The following is a 14,578-nucleotide window of genomic DNA, read 5'->3' on the forward strand; positions in this document are numbered from 1 at the left end:
TTTAGCAGCTCCAAGATTTGCCACAAGTTGTTAATCTTCATATATAAATGTTTGAAAAATAGTTTATTTTACAATTATCAGTAAATAATCTTACAGTTTGTTTCAGAAGTGTTATCAATTCCATATGTTATGGAGCTGATGTGAGCAGTAGGTAAACCTCCAAGTTCAAATTCTCCTAAATGTCAGTTCCCTGACATCTAGGTAGACATTTGTGTTTTACCTCTGTGTTAGAAACCTTTGACAAAAGTTGAAAATGGTGCTTATCCTTCTTCCTTTTGGTTCTGCTGCCCTGTGTTATTTTCATATGTAATGAACGTGTAAAATTTCAAAGCCTGGGACCCAGGACTCAAGGTAACAAGACAAAGATAGTTTCCATTACCCAGGTCTACAGAGGTAAATCTTTTATACATTCCCAGTATATTTCTTTGTTTAGACAGATCTGAGTGGCTCTCTTACAAGTCTTGAACAGATTGTGTTAGTTTTGGTGCTTAATATGTTACATTAAAAAAAGTGCTCATATTTTACATTTTGTAAGGTCCTGAGTCTTAGAAGAACTCTGCTTTTGTAGCCTTGAATAAAGAATTCCAGTTGGTAAAATTTTCTGATGTTTCTTCTATAGTTGCTTAATACTAGCCATGTGGACTAGAAATAAGATCTCAGGAGGTCTTCACATGTATTTACTTTTGAGTATGTGTAACTCATGAAACTTACCTCTAAAATGTGGACTTTGGGAGGCAAAGAAGAGTTAGGATTTGCTCACCACGTGCTCAGATAGCACTCACTGCAACACTTGGCTAAGGATCTGTGGCTGTTTCTGCTGCTTTGTGGTGCATTTGGGGGGTTCCAGCACACTTGTTCCTTGGGCTTATGCCCAAGATGTCAATGGCTGGAGCACTTTTTGTAAAGCTGCTCAGCCCAGTACCCTAGCTCCCTATTCAGGTTGGTTTTTTGGGGGGGTTTAAGCATGTAGGGACCAGGGTGACTTTATTCTAAGGACATCAGATGAGGTTTACAGAGACCTGGCATGAGATTGTGTCACATACAGCATTTGGACCCTGATCAGTGTCAGTTTGTATCTAGGCGTGAGGTCTCTGCACGCCCTTCTCAAGACAGGGATGGGAGCCACTTTCCAGTGCTAAACACCATGAGTCTTCACAGAGAATTATAGAACAGTTTGGGTTGGAACGGACCTTTAAAAGCCATCTAGTCCAGCCCCTCCCCCTTCTCAATAAGCAGGGACATATTCAACTACAGGTTGCCCAGATCCCCATCCAACCTGACCTGGAACATTTCCAGGGATGGGGCATCTACCACCTCTCTGGGCAACCTGTTCCAATGTTTCACCACCCTCATTGTGAAAAATATATTCCTTATATCTAGTCTGAATCTACCCTCTTTCAATTTAAAACCATTACACCTTGTCCTGTCACTATAGGCCCTGCTAAAATTTTTGTCCCCGTTATAGGCTCTGTTTGAGTACTGAAAGGCCACAATAGGGTCTCCCTGGACTCTTCTCCAGGCTGAACAACTCAGAACATGCACCAGTTCATGCTAAATACACTTAAGGAGATACTCTTGGATGGAGATTGACACCTATCTGTCCTTCATGTGATGTGAATACCTAAGTTTAGGAGACAGGCTAGGCTGCTATTCCCAAATCAGATTTTTCACTGAAGCCACAGGACATAGTGTGTGCCTGAGTAGCTTTTCCACCTTGGAGGTTTGGATACTGCTCTAACTTGTACATTGAGTGGAAAGGTCTATTTCTTCCCTTATGAAAAGCAATGAGGTAATTAGGTTGATACTATACACATACAAAATACTAGGGTCAAAGATCCATGTATTAATCTTTCCACCCGCTGGCCTTCAGTTTAATCATTAAGGCTTTAAAACTGTGACTGGTTTATCAGTTGCTTGGAAGTTATCTGGCTGATGCTGTATAGAAAACACAACCTGCCCTCTTGCGGCTTGCTGGAAAATTACCTGGTGACACCCGAGAGCTGGTTTTTATTCCTTTTTAAAAAAGTACAGTCTTGGCCTAGTAACCGAGGAAAGTTCGTGAGAGAAAGGAGTTCAAGTAAACTTTATAGGAAATGCTTAAAAAGAGAGGAAGTTGAACATCAAAAAACAGATGGAGCATCCTGGAGCAAATCTACTTGTAAAGGTTGGTTTTACAGGTTTTAAAGCTCCATTCATCCCAAACTACAGAAAAGGCTTTTTTGTTGTTGTTGTTGCTGGTTTATGCAGGTGTTAGTAAATACCACTGCTGCCCAGCACTTTTTCCTCTCAAAGCCATAACTGAGCACAGGAAGGAAGGAGGAGGGATCAGCACATCCATCTTTGTGGTCACTTTTAAACTCAAGACACTGCTGGCAGGTGGGGGTACACTCCTGAATGACTTCAAGCTTAAGTAGTTGTAATCATCACCCCTCCACCCTCTTAAAAGTAACTCCTGCTGAATTGCTGCTATCTTCTTACAAAAGTCTCTGAATTACACTGAAGCTGTGTGTAACACACAGCTGCAAATGAGATGTTTAAGCTCTGGAGAGGGAGAAGTGCTCAAAACCATCCCTTTCTCAGCCCTTTTGTTAGCAAGTCCCATGCAGCTTCCAGCTTTGCATGAAGGGCTTTTGTGTGGATTGTCTTTCTGAGGAGCTTAATTCTCTCTAGACACAAGTTAATTGCTGTCTCAGTGGCTCTGCTGGATCCGTGGGCAGCTAATGCCTCTTCCTGAGTCATCCAGTGGGTCAGGTGCCCAATTTTTGGCTCTAGTAATCTGATGGCAGCCAAATCATCTCTTGTCAGTCATGGCCTATGCCTTTGTGCAAATATAATGAAAAATTCTCTGAAGGAATTTGGAAAAACCTGTTTTCTGAATTAAGTTTCATCGCTGGCTGTTCAGCTGAATGCTTGAGAAGGAATCTGTTCTGATTCTGCCCCTGATTTTGGAAAAAAAAAGCGATAGAAAGTAATCATATCTCATGGCTATTTTTGTAAAATTGGAAGCTGCAATGCCATTACTGCCCTTCTGCTTCTATTCACTGCTTTTTAAACACTACTTTTGAGAGAGATATTTTGCGGCTGTGCTTGTGATGGGAAGAAAAGGGAAAGAAGATTCAAAGACTATCAGCTAAATGTAGTAGTGAAAATGCACATATACAGAAATGGGTTTATGGATTGATGGCAACCAGGAAGGAAATTTAGTTTCCTGAAGTACCCCTTTTGCTCTTTATGCAGCACATACAGCCAGCTCAGTGCCCTGCACACACCTGCCAGGAGAAAATCAGATTACAAACAAGGCTGCATCTATGATCCTGCTCTACTTCAGTTCTCCTGAAGCTGAGACATCAGATACTCATTATCCAGAGCTCTCTGGGATAACTAGGCTTTCCAAGATGTGAGTGGTCAGAACAAATGGTACCAGTGCTGGCCACCTTTTTACACACTATCTCTCTCTTTTCTTGAAGGGGCATCTACTTCCCCTCCTAAGCACAAAAAAATCATGGACATTAAAAGTAACTTCTCCACTGTATTTTGATATAAGCAAATGTATAAACCACTGCATTATATAGATTGAAAATCATGCTCTGATACTAGCAGGAGGCCCACTGAGAAAGAAACATGAGCAGAAAATGTGATTCTCAACCTATCACTGAATAGGGCTCCAAGTATGCACCCTAACTGCAGTGTCTGAAGGTCTGGTTCACTTCCCTGTCCTGATCTTCACTGAGCCTATTGGCATTCGTGGTGATGTTACCATCTCCATGTATTTCCCCTTCAAAAAGTCACCACTGCGTCAGGACGTATGGGATTTGCAGATAGCAACTAAGCTCGTAAATGTGACCACGAGTGGGAAACCTGAACATAGCAAGCTATGCAGGAGAGAGGGAATCAGCAGTGTCTTGGGTTAGTGCAGTGGTGTGTTGGATGCAGGGGACTCACAGGGATTGTTCCTCTGACAAGCTGCTGGGAGCTCCCCCTGTTCCAATGCTGGCCCCACTTCTGGCCAAGGCTGCAGATACGGATGCACCTCTGCGAGTAACATTGAAGAAAGGGAAAAGGAAATTGCAGAAATAAATATAAAAAGACCTGCAGAGGGGAGGAGGAGGTGAGTTCACACTATGCCAGAGCAAAGACACCAAGGTCAGTGGAAAGGGGAGAAGGTGCCTGAGCAGAGATTTCCCCACAGCCCGTGGTGAGATGGCGGCTGTGCCCCTGCAACCCATGGGAGAGCACGGGGAAGCAGTTCCTGAAGGACCACGGTGGGGTAAATGTGGATTTGTAGCCCCTGAAGTGTCACAGGGGGAGAGAGGTGAAGCTGCAGCCTGTGCGGGATCACAGAGAGGGGCAGATGTGGATCTGCAGCCATGGAGGAGCCCGTGTCAGAGGAGGTGACAGCTCCCGCAGCAGCCGTGACTCTGTGTGCAGCCCGGACTGGAGCAGTTCCTGAGGGACTGCACCTGTGGGAGGGACTCATGTCGGAGGGGTTCCTGAAGGCCTCTGTCCCGTGAGAGGGACCCCGCGTTGGAGCAGGGAGAGAATGTGAGGAGTCCTCCCCTGAGAAGCAAGGAGCGGCAGAAACAGCGTGTGGGGAACTGACACTAAACCCCCCCTGCCCCTCCCCTGTGCCCTGAGGGGGAGGTGGCAGTGCAGGGATCCGGGAACTGGGAGAAGGGGGGGGGTGGGGGGGCAGTGAGATCTATCCGTGCTTTCTCTCTCCTGGTAGACTAACTTAATCTTTTTCTATCCAAGATGTGTTTGTCTGTTTTGTCCGCTAGCAGAACTGGGGAGTGAAAGTCTCCCTGTCCTTGCCGCGATCAAGGAGCCTCCAGGTGGATTTTCTCCTCCCTGTCCCATCGTGAGGGGTGAGTGCGCAGAGTCCGGATCGATACCGACGGGGCCTGAAGGGTAACAAGCAGTCAGCTCACTTCCACAGCGGACGAACCATTCCTTGTCCTTTCTCCTCCTTTCTCCGCCTTGCTGTTTCTGCCCTGTTGACATGAACCCTGGAGCAACTTCAGAGGGCAGGATGGCAGGAGAGCATGGGCTGACTCCCAGCATTGCCACGGGCAGCACTTCCAAGTGCCTGGATAAATCAGGCAGTCACTTGATCTCCAGCCCAGATGAAGCCTTTTCAGCCCTTATCTCTGCCCTCAGGCTTTCTCCCTGACTAGATTACAAAGCTCCTTTTTCAGCCCTGTGGTTTTCTGCCTGTGGGGGATCTCCTTTTGTGGCTCTTGATTTTCTTTGGCCATTTAACAGAGAGGTTGGATGTCTCTTTTGGATATGGTGAATTGTGTTAGGTGGATTGATGCCTGGGAAACAGGTGCTTAAATAAATATTCAGCTCTGTGGCCCCGAAGTCCACTGTTACTGCTGCCCCTTCACTTGGTGATTTCATCCCTCTCTCCTGGTGCCTGCAGCCATTCATCTCTGAGGGTTTAGTCTATCCCATCTCTCAGCACATTTTTAATTTCTGCGTTAAAAGAAGGTCCCCACTCCTGCGGTTTCACTTTTTTTTTTTTTTTTAACTGGTGGTGCTACTGCTCAGATTATCTGTAACAGTTTCACACTTGCCTCCTCTGCTTGAATTAGCTGAAAAGCTAAACACATTACATGCTCAGAAGCTGCTATTGTCAGGCATAAGGCTGATGATTGGCTTCTTTTGGGCTAGTTGCCACCAATTTCGGATAGAACCTGAAGTGCTTATTAAGCCTCCTTCACTGGGTTTCTTTTCCACTTTAACTGGAGACTTTCAAACTCCAGCTTGGCTTTTACCGACAAATTCTTCCACTTTGTTACACGCTGACATGTTCTGCTATCCCATTATCAGCAGCTGCTCAGGGTGGGGAGGCTTTGCCAAAGAGCTACTTCTTTCTTGTGTTGCTCTGGTTGACTGGGCATGGAGAGAGCATCATGAGGAGAGTCAGTGTGCTCAGCCCTTGCAGATGCACACTGCATTTCCTTACGGTCCTTAGGACCTGTGTGAACCACTGGCTTCATGGTTAGCAGATGAGCTCTTTTTTTGGCATGCTGTGCCCTCGATGGTCCCCTTGGCATAGCTGTCCAGCAGAGATGTGAACAAATGGCTTCATTTAGAGCAGCTCTAGGACTGTTCAGATTTGTGTGACATCCCAAGGCGGCTGCATCGCATCCCCGAGCCTGGAGATGTGAGCTTCGATGCAAGAGCCTTGTTCTTCTGCAGATGTGCACACCTCCTTGGTGTGCCAAACCCTATGGATTTAGAATTTAGTTCAGAGCTTTGAAAAATACCAGTTATGAAGGCAAAGCACAATCCTTCCAGAAGACAAAAAAAAAAGTTGAAGGAAAAATTGTCTTTTTATTCAGGCCAAGTACATTCTTTGCTACCTCCCTTTTGTTGCCCTCCAACAATTTCCATGTGTAATCTTAGCATAAGGCTTATGATTTTGCAAAACAATGGTAGCAGATTTTTTAGTGTAGAGTTTGTTTTTTTTAAATACCACCTCCCAGCTAAAAAAATTCTGATCGGGAACATGTCATATGGAGAGAGAGATAACAGAGCTCAGTGCTCATTTACACTATGTCTGTCTGCTGGTAAGAAAAAAGTATACCCTGGTGGTTGTGCTAGGGTAGAGGAATAGAATGATAAAAGGTATATTTATACTTAAAACTGAAAAGGGTGGGAAAAAAGTGATGCTTTTCATTTCATGCTTAACCTGTATCTAGCTTGGTCTGGGGATTGCCTAATCATGTTCTTCTGACACATACTTAATTGCATTATTCAGACAGATAAATTTGTTTCAGCTCATTACAGCAGCCTGTCTGATGCTCCTTTTTGTCTTAATTGCTGTTAGTCATTCAATATCAGTATGGCTGCTATCTGGAAAGCACACCTGTAGTAGCACTGTACAAAATTGCTCCTCTTTGCTTTTCCCTAGTATGTCATGATTTATTTCATTTGGAAGCAATGTAAAGGCAGGTTTTACAGAGCAGGGTGAATAGGAATGGAAACTTACTGACCAACAAAACGACTACATGGAATATTCTCTTTCCCTGATAAGTTCCAGTAAATTAATTTTGCAGCCAGGGAATGCCAGAGCTTCTTTCCTTCCACATTTCATGGAGTGTGTAGCAGAACAGCTTTCTCTAGAATAGAAATCCTTTAGTTTTCAGTTGTGGCTGTGGCATGGTTAAGGAACTTTGAAATTCTTTCTGGGAAGGGTGTCCCAAGCATTTCAATATTTCAGGGCACTGTAACTGCACATACAGCAATAGTTACTGACTTGGAAAACAAAGATTTCCAGGCTTCACAACAGTTGGGAAAAGAAAGAAAAAGCCTATACAAAATGCTTATGGGTTTCCATTACAATACAGGATTATCCCATCTATATGTTTTCTGCAGGGAAGTGCTCAGGGATTTCACCTCTGCTGGTTCCTCTGCAGACTTCTCCAGTCTCTGTCTTCATTCTTGCTTATCTTGTCCTTTTGGTTCTTTCTGACTTGCTTTGCAAATATATTTTGCCCACCTCTAACTTATCTATGTCCATAACAGTGGGAGAAAGTAGAAAGTTTAAACCTAGCTGTATTTTTAAAAAGCAGAATAAAACATGTAGCACAAATAGTTCTTCCATGTATTAACGTTTTGTTCTGTATGTACTCTCAGTTAAGTATAGTCAGGGTTACAGTTAAAAGATGGAAGTTTTTAACAGGTAATGAAGAATTTGTGAGGAGTTTCTGTATTTACATACTTTCATTGGTTCATTTATAAAAATTAATGCCTGTGCCAAAACTCAATATATAACTGAAAAAACTGTTAATCAGACAAAAAAAAAAAAAAAAAAAAAAAAAGCAAGAAAGAGAAACTTCATCCCCAAAACCAAAATCAGAGACCATACTTGGCATCTCTTTCTGTTTCACTTCACTTGTGTTTCACATTTTTACTGACACTCAGCTCAAAATTTTCCTTGCAATATTATTCTGTGGCTCCTGGGCTTCTGGTTTCCTTTTCATTTTCTCCCATACTTACCATCTCATCAAATAATTTATTTGCAGTTATTAAAAACATCAAAGCTGGTTCGTTGCATTAGGCTAGCCCCTTTTCCAAGCTCTTCATCTTTTTAATGCTTTCTCATTGCCCTGTCCCAGACCCCCACCTGTGGGATGGTGCTCAGCACCCCCTCCTGTGATGAGATGGGCGTAGTGGGTCAGGTGAAGCTGATCTCAGAAGTGAGCACCATCCATCACGTGGCAGCTGCACAAAATCAGGCTATCATCTCTCTTCTCATCAGACAGTATCATTCCTCCTTGCAGATCCAAATTCCAGGGGACTTTTCCCTTGCATTTACATCATATTGCAAACATTTGACACCTGCACGTTTTTTCTGTGAAGTTGGCATCTGTATTTGGTGGCTCTCTGGTATGTCTGAGTTTAGCAATGTATCAGTAAACATTTTCTTAGGCCACAGTTTTTCCTGGATTAGTGATACCAGTTGCTTTGACTTATTAATGTTTGTCATCTATACTACCCAAACATTCAAGTGAAAGAATATGCATTTCATAGAGCAAATATGATATTATGTATGGTGATATATTAAAACAAGAAAGAATATGCATTTCATAGAGCAAATATGATATTATGTATGGTGATATATTAAAACAGTGTGCTAATAAATTTAGTAAAGAATTTGATACAGAATTTGATATATCACTGTCATTTCAGTGCTAGAGAATGGTTTGCAAATATTATAGAATCATAGAATGGTTAGGTTTGGAAGGGACATATCATCTTTAACAGGCAAAAAACAGACTAGAACCTTTACTTGCCATTCATATAAAAGCATCTGTTGTTTTCCAGCAGTTAGCTAGTTGTGTTTTCACATTTTTTAATACTTACTCACACTTCGTTCTCCTTGAATTTTATTTGCATTCCTATGAAGAGAAAGTCATAATAGATTTGAAATGTTTCATGTGGTCATGGAACAAATATCAGAAATCTGACAGAGAAAATGTTCACCATAATATTTCTAGACTAAAGGGATTCAGTGGTGTTTGAATAGGCAGCTAGATTTTGGACACTTAACTGAATCAAATGGAATTGATTGGAATGGGCTGCCCAGGGAAGTAGTGGATTCTCCATCCCTGGAGATATTTAAAAAGAGACTGGATGTGGCACTCAGTGCCATGGTCTAGCAACCGCAACGGTGGTAAAAGGATTGGACTCGATGATCTCTGAGGTCCCTTCCAGCCCAGCCAATTCTATGATTCTATGATTCTATGAAATCTCCAGCAATTCACATTTTAATTCTATTCCATCAGGATTTGAAGCAAGGTACTGTTGATTAGTAGAACCTTGTGGTAGGCGCCTGAGAAAAAAAAAATAATTAAAGGAAGTTGTTAATTGTCAGATTTTCCTCGATTCACAGAAAAACTGTGTGTACCACTGCAGGTAATCTTTCTTCAGGCAGGTGGCAGAATTTTAAATTGATGCTTTCACTAAACACTTATATGATAGGCAGTTGCTTCTTTTCCTCCTTGTAGAGCATGAAGCATGGATAGCAAGATTTGCCTTGCATTAAGAAAACAAAGAGTACTGCAAAATTATGATAACCTGGAAACCATTCTTTACAGGCTGAAAACTGCAAAAGACTATTTTCTGTTTGAAAATTCAGTGTTCTGGTCTAGAACACTGCAGTCTGCTCGAACCAATGAGTCCATTCCCAACCCTGCTCAAACAATTTGTTCACAAATCCTGTTATGAAGTGAGCTGTCCCTCTCAGTTTAGCACCAGACACTCCTGGAAGGCAGCATGCTTAATTTACCTTAGACACATAGTGTGGGTACCCAGAGGCAGGTAATACTGTGCCATTGGAGTGGTGCCATGCCCCAGCCCCTACCCCAGAAAGTTGTGGGTTTTTTGCTGCTCTACATATCTGCCAGCTACACAGAGATATATTGGATGCAAGACAAGCTGTGACTCAAGGAGTGCCACAAAAATGTCCACTGACATTAGAGGTATCTTAGAAAACCCAAAGCATAATGGATAGGGCTGCAAGATGTAGACACAGGAGATGGCAACATATCCAGTGGGCAGCTGAACCAAACCCTGCAGTATCCAGAATGGCAGGGATGACTGTTCAGACAACAACCCCCTGCCTTGTAGTTAGATTCAGTTTGCCCAAATCTAGGTTTGTATCAAGTTCAGGTGGGATCACCTGAATTTAAGAAATTGTTGCCGAAACATAGGCCTTTATTTTAATCTGAAATTCTTGAGACCACCCTGCCTGGATGTCCAGCTGCCAACCTGGCAGCCTCTGCAGGTCCTGTGCCACGTATGCTGATTTTGGGTAGATGTCTTGGCTAGCGCAAGCTGTTTAAAGTGACACCAGGGAGCAATATGTAGGCAGCAGAACAAAACCAGGCTTAGAACAGAATGAAAAGACGACTTTAAAGGAGGCTGTATTGACAGTTTAAAGACCTACTATGACATCTTAGACTCCACTGCAGGAATGAAGAGAAATTCAACTAAAAATGAATTAACAGACCCTTCTCATTCAACAGATCTCACATCTCTGGAAGAAAAAAATTGATTTACATCTTAAGACTCCTATATTGTGGCCAGTTTTATGTAAATAAAACGGTGTTCAACAGTTGCAATAAAATGCCAACATTAAACTAGCTCTCAAACTGATTATCTCAGAACTAGTAAGTAAGCCAAAATAACAATTGAGTATCATTTTTTAAACTATCTTACATATAGTTGCAGAAAGCTATCACCTTTTGCAAGAGAGTAAATAAATACTGCCTGAAGCTTCATCCTTAGATGCTATGACTTTTGTCCCTTCCACAGTGTTCTTCACTTCTCTGGCAGATTTTAGGGGAAGATAACTGGCACATAAAAATAGCTGGAAAAAGAATTCTGTAGAATGAACTCCACATAAATTATTTTAAACTTTCATTTTACCTCATGATTCTCCAGTAGCCGGCAATCATGGGATTAATATTGCTGGCCTGCAGAGAGCACTTTTCATTTTGCAGCCAAGAAACCACAAGACACAATGCAGGTACTTACTTCAGATATTTATTGTAATCCATCAGAGAATATCAAATCCCTGTTTCCAAACCACCAATATACATTGCCTTCGTGGTGTGAGTGAAGGGTGATGAGAATGAGAAGAACTGATGAGCATGTTTTAGACTTAACAACACATCTTGGGTAAAAATGAATTAGACAATTTTAAGTCAGAGCAGTTACAGTTTTATTCTTGATATGGTAAAGCAATCTAACAAAACCGATACCATAAAAATAACTAGAATGAATAAGGCATGTCAAAGTCTTCACTGAGGTGTCAGATATATATATATATATATATATACACATACAGTACTGAATAGTAAGCAACAGTGTAAAAGATTGCCCCACAACTATTGTAATTATGAACTAATAAAGGAAGTGTTGTCTGAGAGATAGACACTGAGGATACAAGTGCAGATTTAACTGGTTAAGTATCAAGCCTGTTAGATATGCTTCTCATACTGGAGCTGATGGCAAGCTCTCACTAGCTTCATTGGAAGGAGGACCAGAGAGGCTGGGGAAGGCATTTCTGATCCTCCATTGCATAGTCCTCACACAGCATAAATGACATTCTCCAGGTAGCTGTAACACTTTAAAACTTTGTAATAAAAGAAGTTAGGCTGGGGAATCCTTATCCATACACCTTGGGAATAGTTACTTCACCAAAAAATGGTGAAGGAAATTCTGATCACCTGTCTTATTTAAGAGTTGATTTAATGGGGTATGTGCAAGCCACCAGCTGTGGCACTGTGCATGTCTGCAATGATTTCTATCAGAGGGCTTATTATACCGTGATGCCAGACCATGGATCCTCTGTACTGTCAACAGAGAGAAGTTGGAGCCACACAGAATACAAGCAGCTCCAGCAGGTAGATAGACTATGTTTCCCTACTTCTTTCTGTTGATAGTATAGACAGTCAAGGTCTCATGACGTGACTCCCTCATTGCATTCTTGATGCCACATGCCATGGCAGTTGCTGCAACTGGTTACCTACAGTAGAAGGTCTGCATATGACCTTGTGTATTGCATCAGTAAGACTTTCCTGCCAAGCAATCTGATATTTTTTAACTGAGATACTGCTCTCTCTGCACGGAGAGTTGGTTAATGGATTCTATATTCTACTGCTTTACCAGTACAATTACTTCAAGATGAATATAAAGGTCAATGTATCTTTTTGTTTAAAGAGGAAATTATCCTTATTTCTCATTAGAAAGACAATTGGAAAAACTGTGTTTTCTAACATTTTTAACACAGTGCTTTTTTGGAATTTCACTGGTAAGGAGTTTTCTGGGATTTTGAAAAGAATATCCTTAAGATCTAATAATCAGAATTAAACTTTCATGCAATGATCTTAATTTTATGTAATGGTGTCTTAACGAAAGCAAACTTTGGCTAGTAATCAGTGACAATCAATTAGACTTTCCAACAAGCCATTGCAAATTTAAAATATGCACATGAATAAACAGTAGAATAACACTATGAGAGAAATAACTTGCTTTACACTGTCATCAAGGAAAATACGTATTCATTAATATATGTATACTATGAAGTAGGGAAACTAACAAAGTACAATCTGTCTGAAAAGCATTATGTTGATAACATTTGCAGGCAAAAGGCAGGGCAAATAAAATTAATCTTTAAAAATGCTAGTTATTGTCTCAGTCTGTTACTGAATATTACAATCCTATCCTAGCTTTCAACTCGTTGTAAGCACTAAAAGAGGATTTTTCACTAGACAGCAAAAGAAAGTATTGATTTAGAAAATAAAATGTATGGCCTTTTTCAAATGCCTTTGTCTAGTAACATAATATTGCATCAGGCAAAATTGCCTTGGCTGAGCAGCAAGGTCTAATGCCTGTATTTCAGGAAGATGCCTTACAAAAAATGAGTTTAATAGGAGGTCATTCATTATCTGGTAGTAATTTTAAGGTAGATGAACGAAGCAGGCACAGTGCTACAAATATATATATATATATATATGTAAATGACTGTTAATACAACCCTTCCAGCAAATTATCCCTGCTGTCAAACTTCTCTTACTAATGGACAGGAACACAGCAGTTTATGGTTTAACTGTTCTGTGATTTCCAAATTATCATCTTTAACATCCTCGACATGACAAATTATGAAATAAACAAGCTTGAGAAGCACAGAATTCATTATAAGTCTCGAGGGAAGAAATGGTATTTACATTACTGATCACCACTTTGTGAAAACCACACTTCTTTGCACTGGACTTAGTAAAGACTCAAGGGGGAATGGGAAAGCAATGGGCTGAATAGCAACATCTGAGATTGTCTTGAAAATGTCAAACATTTCCCTTCTTTCTATCCGCAGGGAAATCTGAATGCATTTCTACTAATCAAAAGTTTCTGGAGGAAAGTGTGTGTGGAAGGGAAAGATGTGATGAAAAAGATCCAGTGGCTGTGGGGGGTTATCCATCGGGGATCGCTGTGTCTTGTCATTCTTGGGTGATAGACAGTGGCAGTGTGATTATAAATCTGTAACTCAGTTAATGGGGAGGTTGGGTGTCAGATGATGCTGTTAGAAGTAAGGATCACTTTCTCTGGATTGTGAATTTCACCACTAAAAAAATCCACCAAATAGGATGACAGTTTTGATCATCAGTATGTTACCCAATTCATTTTTGAAGAACATCACTTCATAAATATAAAAAAGTCATAATTTAACAATTACTGTAGCCTGAAAGGCAGGAGGCAGGTGTTCTGAAAAGCTTACTGAACTTTTACAAGTCTTTTTGTATTCATATAAAAGACAAGGAATACTGAAATGCGTAACAGTAAAGCCCCCAAACACCATAAAGGAGATCCCATCTAGAGTGTTGCTTATATCTAGATGTCTTTTTTTTTCCCCTCCCCACTTTCTAGTACCAGCAGATGTTGCTAAAGAGTATCTGCGGATTCACCCTTTTCCACCATTATTTCAGAAACTTGTAAGTTACAGCACTTACAGAGACACAAGTTATAATCAGCCCTAAAGCACAAGTCCCTGCCTGGGTCTCTCCTTGTTATGTCTGTGTCAAGTGTTGTGGCAAATGGACTCCTTCTGATACTCTTCTGTAGCATATGTTCTTGAAATTTACTGTCTTGAGTTTGTATTTATAAATATGAGAGTATCTGTGTAAATAAATGTGTATACAGGGAAAGAGATGCATGCTCACGTATAGTGTGTGAGTCTGCCATTCCCAGGTATACAAAAATAAAAATCAAGTGGAAGAGCAAGAGACCTAGAAAACTGGACACTAATTGGGTGCTTTACAACGAAGGCTTTTCTTTTCTGCCACATTTCAAGTCCCAGCTCCCAAAAAGTAAGCTGGGGAGAGAAAAAGGATTTCCATATTACGGAGTCCCAAGAGATGGCAGAGGATATCGAGGAAGCTGCACTTAATTATTTTCAGCTTTTAGAAGGTTATTTTCTGTCATAGCAATAATTTGTTTTGCAAGAGGTGTGCTAGCTGTTTGTGAGTGTTATCCTGTGGATATTAACCTTGCTTTCCCTCCTGAC

The sequence above is a fragment of the Calypte anna genome, chromosome 1, assembly GCF_003957555.1.
Source record: "Calypte anna isolate BGI_N300 chromosome 1, bCalAnn1_v1.p, whole genome shotgun sequence".
NCBI lineage: Eukaryota > Metazoa > Chordata > Aves > Apodiformes > Trochilidae > Calypte > Calypte anna.